The sequence below is a fragment of the Lepidothrix coronata genome, unplaced genomic scaffold, assembly GCF_001604755.1.
Source record: "Lepidothrix coronata isolate B3197 unplaced genomic scaffold, Lepidothrix_coronata-1.0 Scaffold206, whole genome shotgun sequence".
NCBI lineage: Eukaryota > Metazoa > Chordata > Aves > Passeriformes > Pipridae > Lepidothrix > Lepidothrix coronata.
The window spans coordinates 1,566,500-1,577,537 of record NW_016690386.1 but is presented as its reverse complement, the minus strand read 5'-3'; positions in this window follow the sequence as shown (position 1 = coordinate 1,577,537).

The following is an 11,038-nucleotide window of genomic DNA, read 5'->3' as shown; positions in this document are numbered from 1 at the left end:
AGGTATCTGCTTCCATGTGCCACTGTGTTAGAAGAGCTTAATTCCCAGGACCTGGCTGGATGAGCCTGGGTTGGCAGGGTTTTAGGCTGCAGGGTTTGTTGCTCTAAGGAGTGTCAGATAGCATTGACAAAGCAACACGTGATGGGAGAGTTCAATGTAAATGAGGACCAACATTAGTCAAGGCTATAGATATTTTCCTAATTAGAGAAAGTCTGTTTCTTTCCTTTGTAGGTAATTTTCCAGGGACTGCATGTGTCTGGCTTTAGATGAGAAAGCAGCAACAAAATGCAAATGCCATGAGACTGATCTAGTAACTGTTAAACTGCAAGGAGAGCAGAAAGAGCCAGAGCTGAGGAAAACCTGGCATCGGATTTCCCAACCGACTTCTCAGACTTGGAAGAGGTGGATGGACAACTGATATTTCAGACACGTGGCACAGCTAAATTTCTGAATATCTTAAGATGCTTCCTCCTTGCTATTAGCCTTTTCCCTTGGAAATGCATAAACCTGTTACAGCCCCGACCATGACTGTATGTTAGATGCTGTCGATGGAGGCATGGAGGTTCAAATGTTTGGGGGAGGCTCCTCAAAGTGTCCCTGTAGTAGCCTACTTGGACGCTGCTGTTTGCAGCACCAAATCACAGCTTATTGTTGAAATAGCCACTGCTGGGAAGGGGCTGAGTCGGGAGCCTTGGCCACGCGGGGCCAGGCTGTCGTCCTCCTGGGGATAGGCTGTGCAGACTCCTGCCTCCCAGTGCAGCTGGGCTAGCCTGGGCCACCAGCAGTTCAGGGCTGAGGGCAGGGACCGGCTCTGCACCCAAACCACAGCCAGGACTTACTTCACCAGGAGCTTTCATGAACACATCAGTGCTCCAAGCTAAAAGGGAAGCTTTGATTACACTTAACCCATTGCACAGGGCTTGATGACATCTGAGCTAGACATGTATAAATGCTGCCTGGTATTATGTTTTTGCTAGAGTGGTTTTTCCAATCCACAGTCAGTGTGATACTGTATCTCTAACAGCTCTTTGTGATGACCATGACCCCTGGAAGACCTGAAGTACCAACCCCCCCCCCTTTTTTTTTATCCAGACAAACTTGTTAGCCTGTAAACACTGCAAGTGGAAAGCTCTTACAGCCCACCACGAGTGCTGGTGATAAACGGGCAAACGAAAGCAGTGAATGAAATGGTCCACTTAATCATTTTCTAACACTAGCAAATAAAACACCTTTACTCTTTCCATGGTGGATGATTTCCACTAATGATGAGCTGATGATATTGAGTTGATTTATATTTTCTACATTTTCTGTTCCTGCTCTTCACAGGCCAGATGATGTGATGCTGAAGCGCACCCATGATGAGACTGTCCTCTTGCACTGCTTCCTCTGGCCTGTGGTGACATTCCTGGTTGGAGTCCTCATCGTGGTCCTGACCATCTGTGCCAAGAGCTTGGCTGTCAAGGCAGAGGCAATCCAAAAGAAGAAGCATTTGTGAGTGGCAAGGCTGCTGATGGAAAAGAAAAATCTGCAAGAAGGTCTCAAGTGGGGAAACTTGACACACCTGCAGGTCTGCGGGGCACCCTTCGTCTCCTACCAGGGTCTGATCTGATGGTGGAGTTGCTCTTGCCTCAGGATTTTTCTTAGAAGACTGCCCCATGAAATGCCAGCTAATTGCTTCTTCTGCTATGACAGTAAATAAGTATATTCTACCAAAAAAAAAATAATCTACACTACACCAAATATGCTGTGTGCTCTTAGTGCTGAACTGCAGCTACCCAAGTCCTAGTGGAATTGAGACAGTTTATAAAACTCCCTGATGATGCTCATTCCATCTCTACAAAGCGATCTTTGCTAATGTTTAATGTTAAATATTTAAAATATTTGCTTTAGACAAACCTTATTTTCAAAATAATAAAATTTGTTTTGGGTTTTTTAACCTTTGGAATTTTTTTTTATTTAAAAGGAAAAGCTTTAAGACAAACATAACACTGTGCTGTTTTGGGTTTTTTTTCCCACTGCGTAGAACTTAATTTTAAAATTCAAACTTTAACTTCTGTCTAGACTAAGTCTTTCATCATCACCTGTTCATTTTGATGAAATGTAGAAATCTCTCAAAAGTACTTATCAAAAAAATGAAACTATTATTGGAAAGATGATTAAATGCTGGATCTAATTTTATTGCCTCAGTGGTATTCAGTCCCTACAGTTGTTCTTGTCCCCTCTCAGATACACTCTTCATGAATGCTCTCAGACTGTAAGCAGCAGGAATTTTACATTAGTAGTTTTACACGAATATATTTTACTAGCATCTTCCCTCAAAAATGGAGTGCCTGTGCACTTGCTGAGGAGAGCCTGTGAGCCATGGTGTGATCCATCTCACCAGAATCCAGGAATAGCCAGGGAAGATATCAGCTCCTTGTAGGGCTCTAGGTGTTTGCTGCTAAACTGCCCATCCCAGTCACACCAGCTCCATGAAGGCTCCCACGCAGGGGACGTTCCAGAAAATGCAAGGCAATTCGGGCACGGAATCTTGCTGAGTCTCCTTTCTCTGCTTGCTCCAGGTCCTCACTGTGTATGATTGGAGTACCAGCTCTCGTCCACTTGCTCATTGCAGAGATTTCCATATTTCTGGCAGTTTCCCTGGGCACATTTTTTGCATACCATAGTCAGGGGCTGAGGCCAGAGTAGCTTCATGGCACACGTCCATACCCCCACAGGGCTGGACCCCCCTGGGACCAGCTGTGCAGCTTTGCAAGGCTGAAGTGCAGCAGAGAAGAAAAGCCGTGTGGCTCAGTCAGGAAAATGAGTGATTACTGGCAAAGCATTTTAATTTACATTAACAATTCTGCAATTCTAAACATACTGTGCATTGTACTAATCTCTGATATTCTTAGTATTATGTTTAAATACCTTGTGTTTCGTTGTGATTTTAACACTTAACAGAAGTATTTCCTGAGGATGAGAAAAGTGCTAGATTTGAAAGCTTGAAAGCTTAGTTGGCACAGTGACAAATCTGCTTGTATTGCCCAGTGTCCTCTTCAGATGAATTGTATTGTGTGTTTTCCAACTGATTTCCGTGAGGCTTCTTGTACACATTGTGGTTTCCAGTGATAAGGGTGATATATGGCAGGGGCAGCAGGTGACTGAGGTCATTTCCAGCCCCCCTTCTTACTTGCTATGTGACTTTTGGAGAGTCCTCTGTTCCTTCAAAGGAATTTAAGGAAATATGTTTGTGGAGGTAGGAACTTGATGCTTCTTGGCATGTTACTCCACGCGAAAGATCCAGTTCGTGTTGGTTGCACATGTTCAAGCACCTCCAGTCCCATGGATGAAAAACAGTTCTTGTGCGAAGAATTTCCAGTTCTCTGTGTTAAACATCACCCCTTTGGAGATGCCTGTTGCCAGGCTCAAACAGGCTCTCAGCCTGCTGGGAAATATAGTGCTGGATATACAGGGTGAAGAGAGGCTATGAGCTCAGCCTGTTAGAGGAAAGCCTGCCAACTTATGGAAGGGGTGTTCTGCAGAGGGCACTCTTTCATTTCACTTGTATCTTCAAGTTCACTTGCAAGCAAGGCCACTGCTTGCATCCTCTGCTATTCTCTTGCCTCAGCAACCCGCAAAAACACTACATCATGTGTCTGATTCAGGGGGTTAGTTATTACTTTTCCACACTATGCAAACCACAGAAAGCTGACATTGTGGGGTGGTTTGGTTACCTGGCTAAGGTGATGGCAAGTTCTCTTTGTCTATTTCCGCACGGTAGCTTCTTACAGTTAAGGAAAATAACTCTGATTTTCTGCATACATCCATCCTTTGTTTTCCCAAGGCAGAAGGAAATACAGAGTGACACAGATTCATCATGAAATTTTAAGCCAGTACCTTGGGGCTCGCAAATCCAGATTAACAAAATCCGCTCTAGCTTTGCTCCAGAAGCTTTTGTGACTGAATAGTACAGCTGGTTCTCTGAGCAAAAAGCAAGAAGCAAATTGAGCTGATGCAACTCACTTGATTGGCAATCATATATCTAAATCTGGTGGAAATGTCATTTGCAAAGGCCTCTGGAAGAAAGTAATGGTTGCGGAGATGATATTAAATTATTTTGCTGAAAGATTAACATCCCAAGTTAAACATCTAAATTAGTATGCAAAGACAGGCAGTATGCAAAGACTGGCATGGCAGTGTGTGATACTAAGGGGAAAAAAAAATCCTAAAATTCACTTTTCTGTCCCAGCCTGCCCCTCACTGATTTAGAAACATATTTGTAATCCCTGTACTTGGTTGTGGAAGCTGGGGATTTCCTTTTAGTGGATTATTCACTGATTTCCTCCTTGGCTTTGCAGATTTCCAGTTTTGGTGGTGTATTCTCTGAAACATATTCACAGCCAGAGCAGCTGCTTTTCCCAGAGCCATCTGCAGAGTCAATTTTTGCATTTTATTCAATATTTATATGCCACTGCATTGAGGAATTTTCTTCTGTCATGCTGTCTACTGCTCTGCTTTAGTGAGACCTGCCTTCTCTTTCATGCAGTGCAATTACATAAATTTTTTTATGTGGTATCTTTTCCTGTTAGCTTCTTAGGCTCATTTTAAAAGTCAAAGTAATAAGAGCATTTTTTTGTTGCATTTCCCCTGCTTTTTGTGTTTTGGTGTTGCCAGTAATAGACAAGATTTCACAATATGCTAGAAAATTTAGCTACTGAATGAAGAGCTTAATTCAATGCTCGGAGTAGATGAGGGATGTCATGGAAGTATCCAGGGACATTTTAAAAGATCATTACCCACAATTTCTGCTATAAATGTAACCCTATGATAGAGGTCTAGCACAGAGTGCTGGATTTTAAGGACATTTATAAACTGAGTCTTCAGTAGGTGCCGGAGAACGAAAGTTAGAAAGTGCAGTGGAAAGGTAGCCCAGGTCCCAGTTTCCAGACTTGTGCTTCCAGGTGGGTTTTAAGGGATTTGTCCTAGAACAGAACAAAGATGTCTGTGAGGCATGAGAGTGCAGGGTTCTCCATGGATCGGCCGCCTTGGCTCAGCCTGCCCCTGACCACCCTAGCCCTGGTGATGGTGTCCGTGGGGTTTCCCTGCCTACAATTTGCTTCTGGGAGCTCTCATTCCTGAGCCAGGGCTGCAGTGTCATGCCCACAGGAGCAGGTGTGTCTACAGAGGGCTATCATGCATCTGAGCTCACTTCACACACTACATGAAAGAATCTGTCAAGCATGTGTTATCCAGTCAGAGTCCATCTGGGAAATGTGAAAGAGGAAACATTGGTCAGTGTTTAAAACCCTTTAATAAATAAGGTTGTAGGGCTTAAGTGTCCTTGAGGAAGTGTCTAATGCAGTTTGCTAGGGGTTTGGGCCTTACTCAAAAAATTAAACCTATTTAAGACTCGCAGTGGGTCTGGTCCAATGGCAGGACCATGTGGAGTGCCTGTGAAGAGAAGGAATGTGCTGTGCAAGCCTCTTTGCTCAGCACTGCAAATATGGGAGCTACCTGCTGAATTGGGTTTCTGCAAACTTAAACCTAAATGGCCAAAGTATTTTAAAGCCAAGAACAAACATGTGGAAGAGGAGACATCCACAAGAGTGTCTATTAAGAAAATAAAAACACTCAGGTCATGGCTTATGTTTAGATAATCAAATGAAAGGAACTACAGCTGAATTTCTAATTATGGCACCTATAGTATCATGCAAATATGGTCTTTCAATCCTGGGCAGAAATCTTATAGCCAGAGCTATTGAAAAATCAACTCATTTCTGTGTGGGGGTTCTCTGAGAATCAAAGGCTATTTGTTTTGGGGTTTTTTCCCGCGGCATAGGACAGCTGCTATTCCTCCATTATCTTTCAATCAGAAAACAACCTCTTCCCTTTCTGGCATCTTAAGAGGCTGCTATGCTGATCTGTCAAGTTAACAGTCTTTGCTGCAGAGAGCATGAGCAGGAAAACCTCCAAGGGAATATGTGTGCAATTAATCATACTGCCTTGTCAGGTCACAGAACCACTGAATGAATCAACCCCGAAGTTTGATATTTGAGAGTCTGTGCAATTCTTGTTCTGGTTTGATATGCTGGTGCGAATGCTGCCATTGCTTGCACTATGTTTAATTCACAGCTCTTTGGTGGTTTAATGGTTTGAAGCATCATAAGCTGAAAAATCACTTTGCATGCCTTAGATGCATGGCTGGAGATGCTATACATATTTAAAAAAAAAAAAGAATAGCCAATTACAGTATATAGCTGTAATTTGTATGTAAAATTTTATTATAAAATACTTTTGGCATAGCTGTAAAATTTCATACACACCTACAATACACAATCTCCAAACAGCACATACAGAAATCCACCAGAAATGTCTCCCAGAAATGCAGTAGTTTTGATATTGCATTAAAAAAAAAAAAAAGCCATTTCTCTGTGATTTAATTTAATGAGCTAATGGAGTGTCAAACATTACTTTTCATAACATAACTACTTCATAACTTTTCAGCTAGCATAAGGTTTATCTCTATTTTTATTTGCATGCCAATTGTCATTCACCAAAAGCTGTTGGAAAAAATCAACCAGTAAGCTCTTTCATATAACTGCTTGTTCTACAACTGAGAGTTTCTGGACAAAATACTTCAACTATTTGGATCTCATACAGCAGGATCAATTAAAAAAGAGATGTGAGCAGCTAACGTTTTGTTTCAAAAGCCCCAAAGAGCCAACTTTTAGGCCATTTTCATTCCCTCAATATAGGATTAGGGCAAATTCAGACTTCAGACAAAGAACAATTTCTGATCATGCCTATCAGAACATGTGCCAATATTGAAGTCTGTCTTTTCTTTGTTTGCAAAGCTGCATTTCAGTTCAATATATTTCCATGCAAGATTGCATTTTCAATGCGTTTCAGTCCAAGAAACACAGACCCCTATACTGAAGGCTTGCTGAGCTGCTACTTGACTTGTTCAGGTCAGCTGCTTTCAGCAGAGCATCAGTCCTTCTCCACTTGGCAGGACAGCAGCTCTCCCCCAGCCCTTTCGCCCCTGGCAATAAGTCAGTTTGTCTTGTGGTACCCACAGGAGAGGGGACAAAGCAGCCACCTGTTGCCGTGCTCATTGAAGTTGGAGGAAGCAGCATCTCTAGAATGTAATATTTGGCATTTGCCAGGGGCCTGGATATCAGGAACGCTGCCTGGATGTGGGGCTATGGGGAAGGAGCGTGACTGAGGGTCGTCAGGGAGAGAGCTCCCACCTAACGGCAAATTGAAAACATTGGAAGGGGTATGGGTTTGGCAAAGAGTGAAATCTTTTGTGGAATTCAAAGGACTGAGCTATCTTTCCCTGCACTGTTCCTCTGAAGAAAATGTTTGAGATTATTAAAAAATTACCTGTGAAATTTTCAGGAAATTTGTTCTTAGGCAGGGGCAGATTAGTTTGGAAGGACTGAATATACAACAGTCAGTACGTCTAAACAGCATAGATCCCTACTATTGTTTTCTGAAAAATCATCAAGAACAGGTCTGATACCAAAGGAAAAAAAAATACGGAAAATGTGGAGTTAGCTGGTGTCTCTTGCTTTTGATGGATCAATTTTCAATTCTTATCAAAACTATAGAGCATATGCTATGAATCGACAAGTATCTGGACAAATGAATCATAGGCAGTAAATGATTCTGGTGTAAAAGCAAATAATGTCCCGTGAACTTTGCTGCTTTTGTACAGCCAAACTGAAGATGAGTGGAGACACATATGGGAAGCAATACACCATAGGGAACATTTCAAGTAATGTCTCAAGGTCTTACTGAAAAAATTAATTTAGATCAGGCTGGTAACAAGTGAGAAGAGATTGAAAATGGGCTGAAGAATTGCCAACACAAAGCAATAATGAACAGTGAGATACCAAGGACACGTGTGGGACGAGTTGTCTCGATAGCTTTATTCATGATATGAAATGGCAAGGTAAAGTGCAAATTAATTGAATTATTTTAAATATGCCAGATCAAGATATTTATGAGCTCCAGTCTGATGGGCAGGTGATTCAACAACAAATATAAAGAGGTAAGAATACCAGCAGAAGAATAAAATATCTTATCTATTCCTGGACAATAAAAGGTAAAAATAAGAGGGACAGATCAAATATAATTTTTGATGGGAGGAAAAACCTAAGCAAGCAAAAATGTCACTGTAAAGCCTTCAGATAGCTGCTAAAAAAGCACATTGGTGCAATTGCTTCTACTAACCCTGGGTTTTGATGGCATTTAGCTGATGTCTTGGGCTGAAACTCTGACTTCTTGGGAGAATGTGGGGGTACCATGTTTTATTAAACTGTTTTCAGCGTATTTTTTCACCTCTTTTGCTCAGAGCAATGTATTTCCCATTCTTTTTTGTTGAAATTTCTGGCAAGTGTTGCACGGGAGTTTTTTAGAGCAATTTGGCCTGTTTCTGGTGCCTGAGGAAGGAGCTGGAGCAGGTAGAGTCCAGTAACAATAGCCCCATCCTGTCCGGGTCCAGGGAAAGCAGCGTAGCAAGTTTTTCTGCCAGCTTCAGGCTCTGCCATTGCAGCAGCTGAACCATCACACTGATTTTTCTTTCCAAAAAGCAACACATTTCTTCGACAAACCCATGCAGAACCACTGCCTAAACTCTTCCCAGGGGAAAGAAGTTTGCACAACTGGATGCAGCAAGCAGGAAATTGTTGGGGCTGAACATCTCACTATTCACTGGTGTCCATGTCAATAGATGTGGGATGAGGTGGGGTTTTCCTCCAGGGTTGTTTTGGGCACAAAACATATATTCATGCATGCAAATTACTTGACAGTAACTGGTCTTCCTCACTGACAGGACATGCATGTGTGCCCATAGAGTTCTTGCTGTGCCAAATGAGCAAAATAAAAGAAGGTTTTGGCAAAACTCCATATTTCAAATCAGTTTTTAATGACCTTCTGTTTAAATTATATCTTGACCTATCTTGAAACTTTTTGGGAATTATTTCTTTTTTGTTTATAATACCTCTACAGATTTACAGCCTGTTTTGTAGCAATAGGACAACTAATGTGTGGCTGCATAATGGAAGCTTGTTGTGGCATTAACTGTGCCTCAAAGTAAAATGGATTGGAAGTTCTTCCTCCTTTCCATCCTGCTATTGGAGTGATGCACATATGCTTAGATTTCCCTCTGTTGCTTCCTTCCTAAGCACCATCTCTTCAGGTACACAAATACATATGTATTGTGTGGTAAAGGTTTACCAAACTCATCTTTATTCTGTATTCATGCATATTGAGTTGTCTTTCTTGATAATTAGCTTTGTAATGATCAAAGACATTCTGTACTGACTTGCATTCCTCCTCATTTTATTTTTCTTCTATCACTCCTCTCTAGCTCTTCTTGTGTTGCATTTTCAAGGTTGCTTTTATTGATAGCCAAAATAAAAAGGCAAAATAAAAGTGAAAAGCAAATTGATTAATTTTAAATTTATTTTGCAAAGACATACTAAAATTGCCTTTTTATTTTATTTGTTGTACGTTCTTGCTTCGCTAAATAACCTTGAAGACTGTGCTGCCAAGTCAAGCATTGCTATTAGCAATAGTCATTATGTAGCTCAAAAGCATTCTGATCATTTGGCCCTCTTCATTTAAACACTACCTATTATACCTTATGAAATCTGAGAAAAAAAGGCATAAGAAGTGCTGCAGTCTTGTTGAAAAAGAAGGATTTTCTTCGTCTTTCAAAAGAGTAAATTTCTGGCACAAGTATCATATTAAAATCTGCTCCATCCTTGGATGAGGAAGAAGAGGGCTGGCAGCAGAGTTATTAATTGGAGTTAGGTCTCCTCACATCCATGGGAAGGAAAAAGTTCTTTTACAGAAAGCTGAACTGCTGCCTGCAGAGGTTAGATGTTATGTGAAAGGTTGGACAGCGAAACAGCGTCAGATATGAAATGCAGGGGTCCTGGTTCCTCAGTCCCTATCCCAACAACTAGCCCAGTTCTTGTCCTTTACTGGAAACATCTGCGGGAAGACGCAGGGTTTGTGTTGACATTCAGCATTTCTGCACATCAGCAGCCCCATTAAATGCTATCAGTGCTGTGGGGAAACTGGCTCTGCAGGCTAGGGTGTGAGACTGAGTGGTGGTACTTGCTTCTGCTTCCACTGTAAACTTCAGATTGCTATTTGATGATTAAGGTGTGTTTCTCCATGCTAGCTGGGGATGGTTCTCATGCATCTGAGGAAAGTGAGACAGCTTTCCCTCTCCTTTTCTTCCTCCTGCTGTCGCTTTATCCCTTACTGTTCCTCTGAACAATGTCCTCACAGTTTGAACTAATTTTCTTTGAACTGCAGGCACTGCATAACTCATAGTTTTGCCTATTATTCCATCCCTAAACATCTGCCATTGTTTATCTGGATGGTTTAAACTCTTTATGTTCAATTTATTAGTTTTTCTGAGAATTACCTCCAGCCTTGTGTGGAAATATGCTCCGCGGTGGAAACAGCTGTCAGCTGTGGGGCTCCCCTAGCTCCTCTTGTGATGGTTTCCATTGCAAGGCAACCTCTGCCATTTCAGAGTGTGGGATTTGATGACCATGCCATTTTGCTAGAAAGAGGCAGCCCCATCCAACACAAGCCAGTGTAATTTCTTTTACTGCCTGGGTTTTGAATGAGGACATTTTTAATGCTGATCCAGAGGCAAATGTCATTGGCAAACACCTTTCCTCAGTTAGGTTGGTGAAAAAGCTTCCCTTCTCATTTCCTGCTGGATGTGCAGCAGCTGGGAGGCAGCAGTGGGCTCCTACCACTCGATGCTCCTCCAGCAGATCTGGGGACATGGCATTTCTGCTGCCAGCAGCTGTGGCACCTTGTCCTTACCAGTCCTGCCCCATCAAGCTCATGATGTGGCCTTAAATGTAAGGAAGACAGTGGGAGAATGGGTTTAGAGCCTCACACAGATTAATGATCTGTTATTTTTGGTGTCTTTTCCCCTTACATTTCAGACCAGTGCTAGGCTAAACGGCTTGCTTCAGGGTTCCATCTTGCCCAGAGCCCATATTTCATATCATTGACA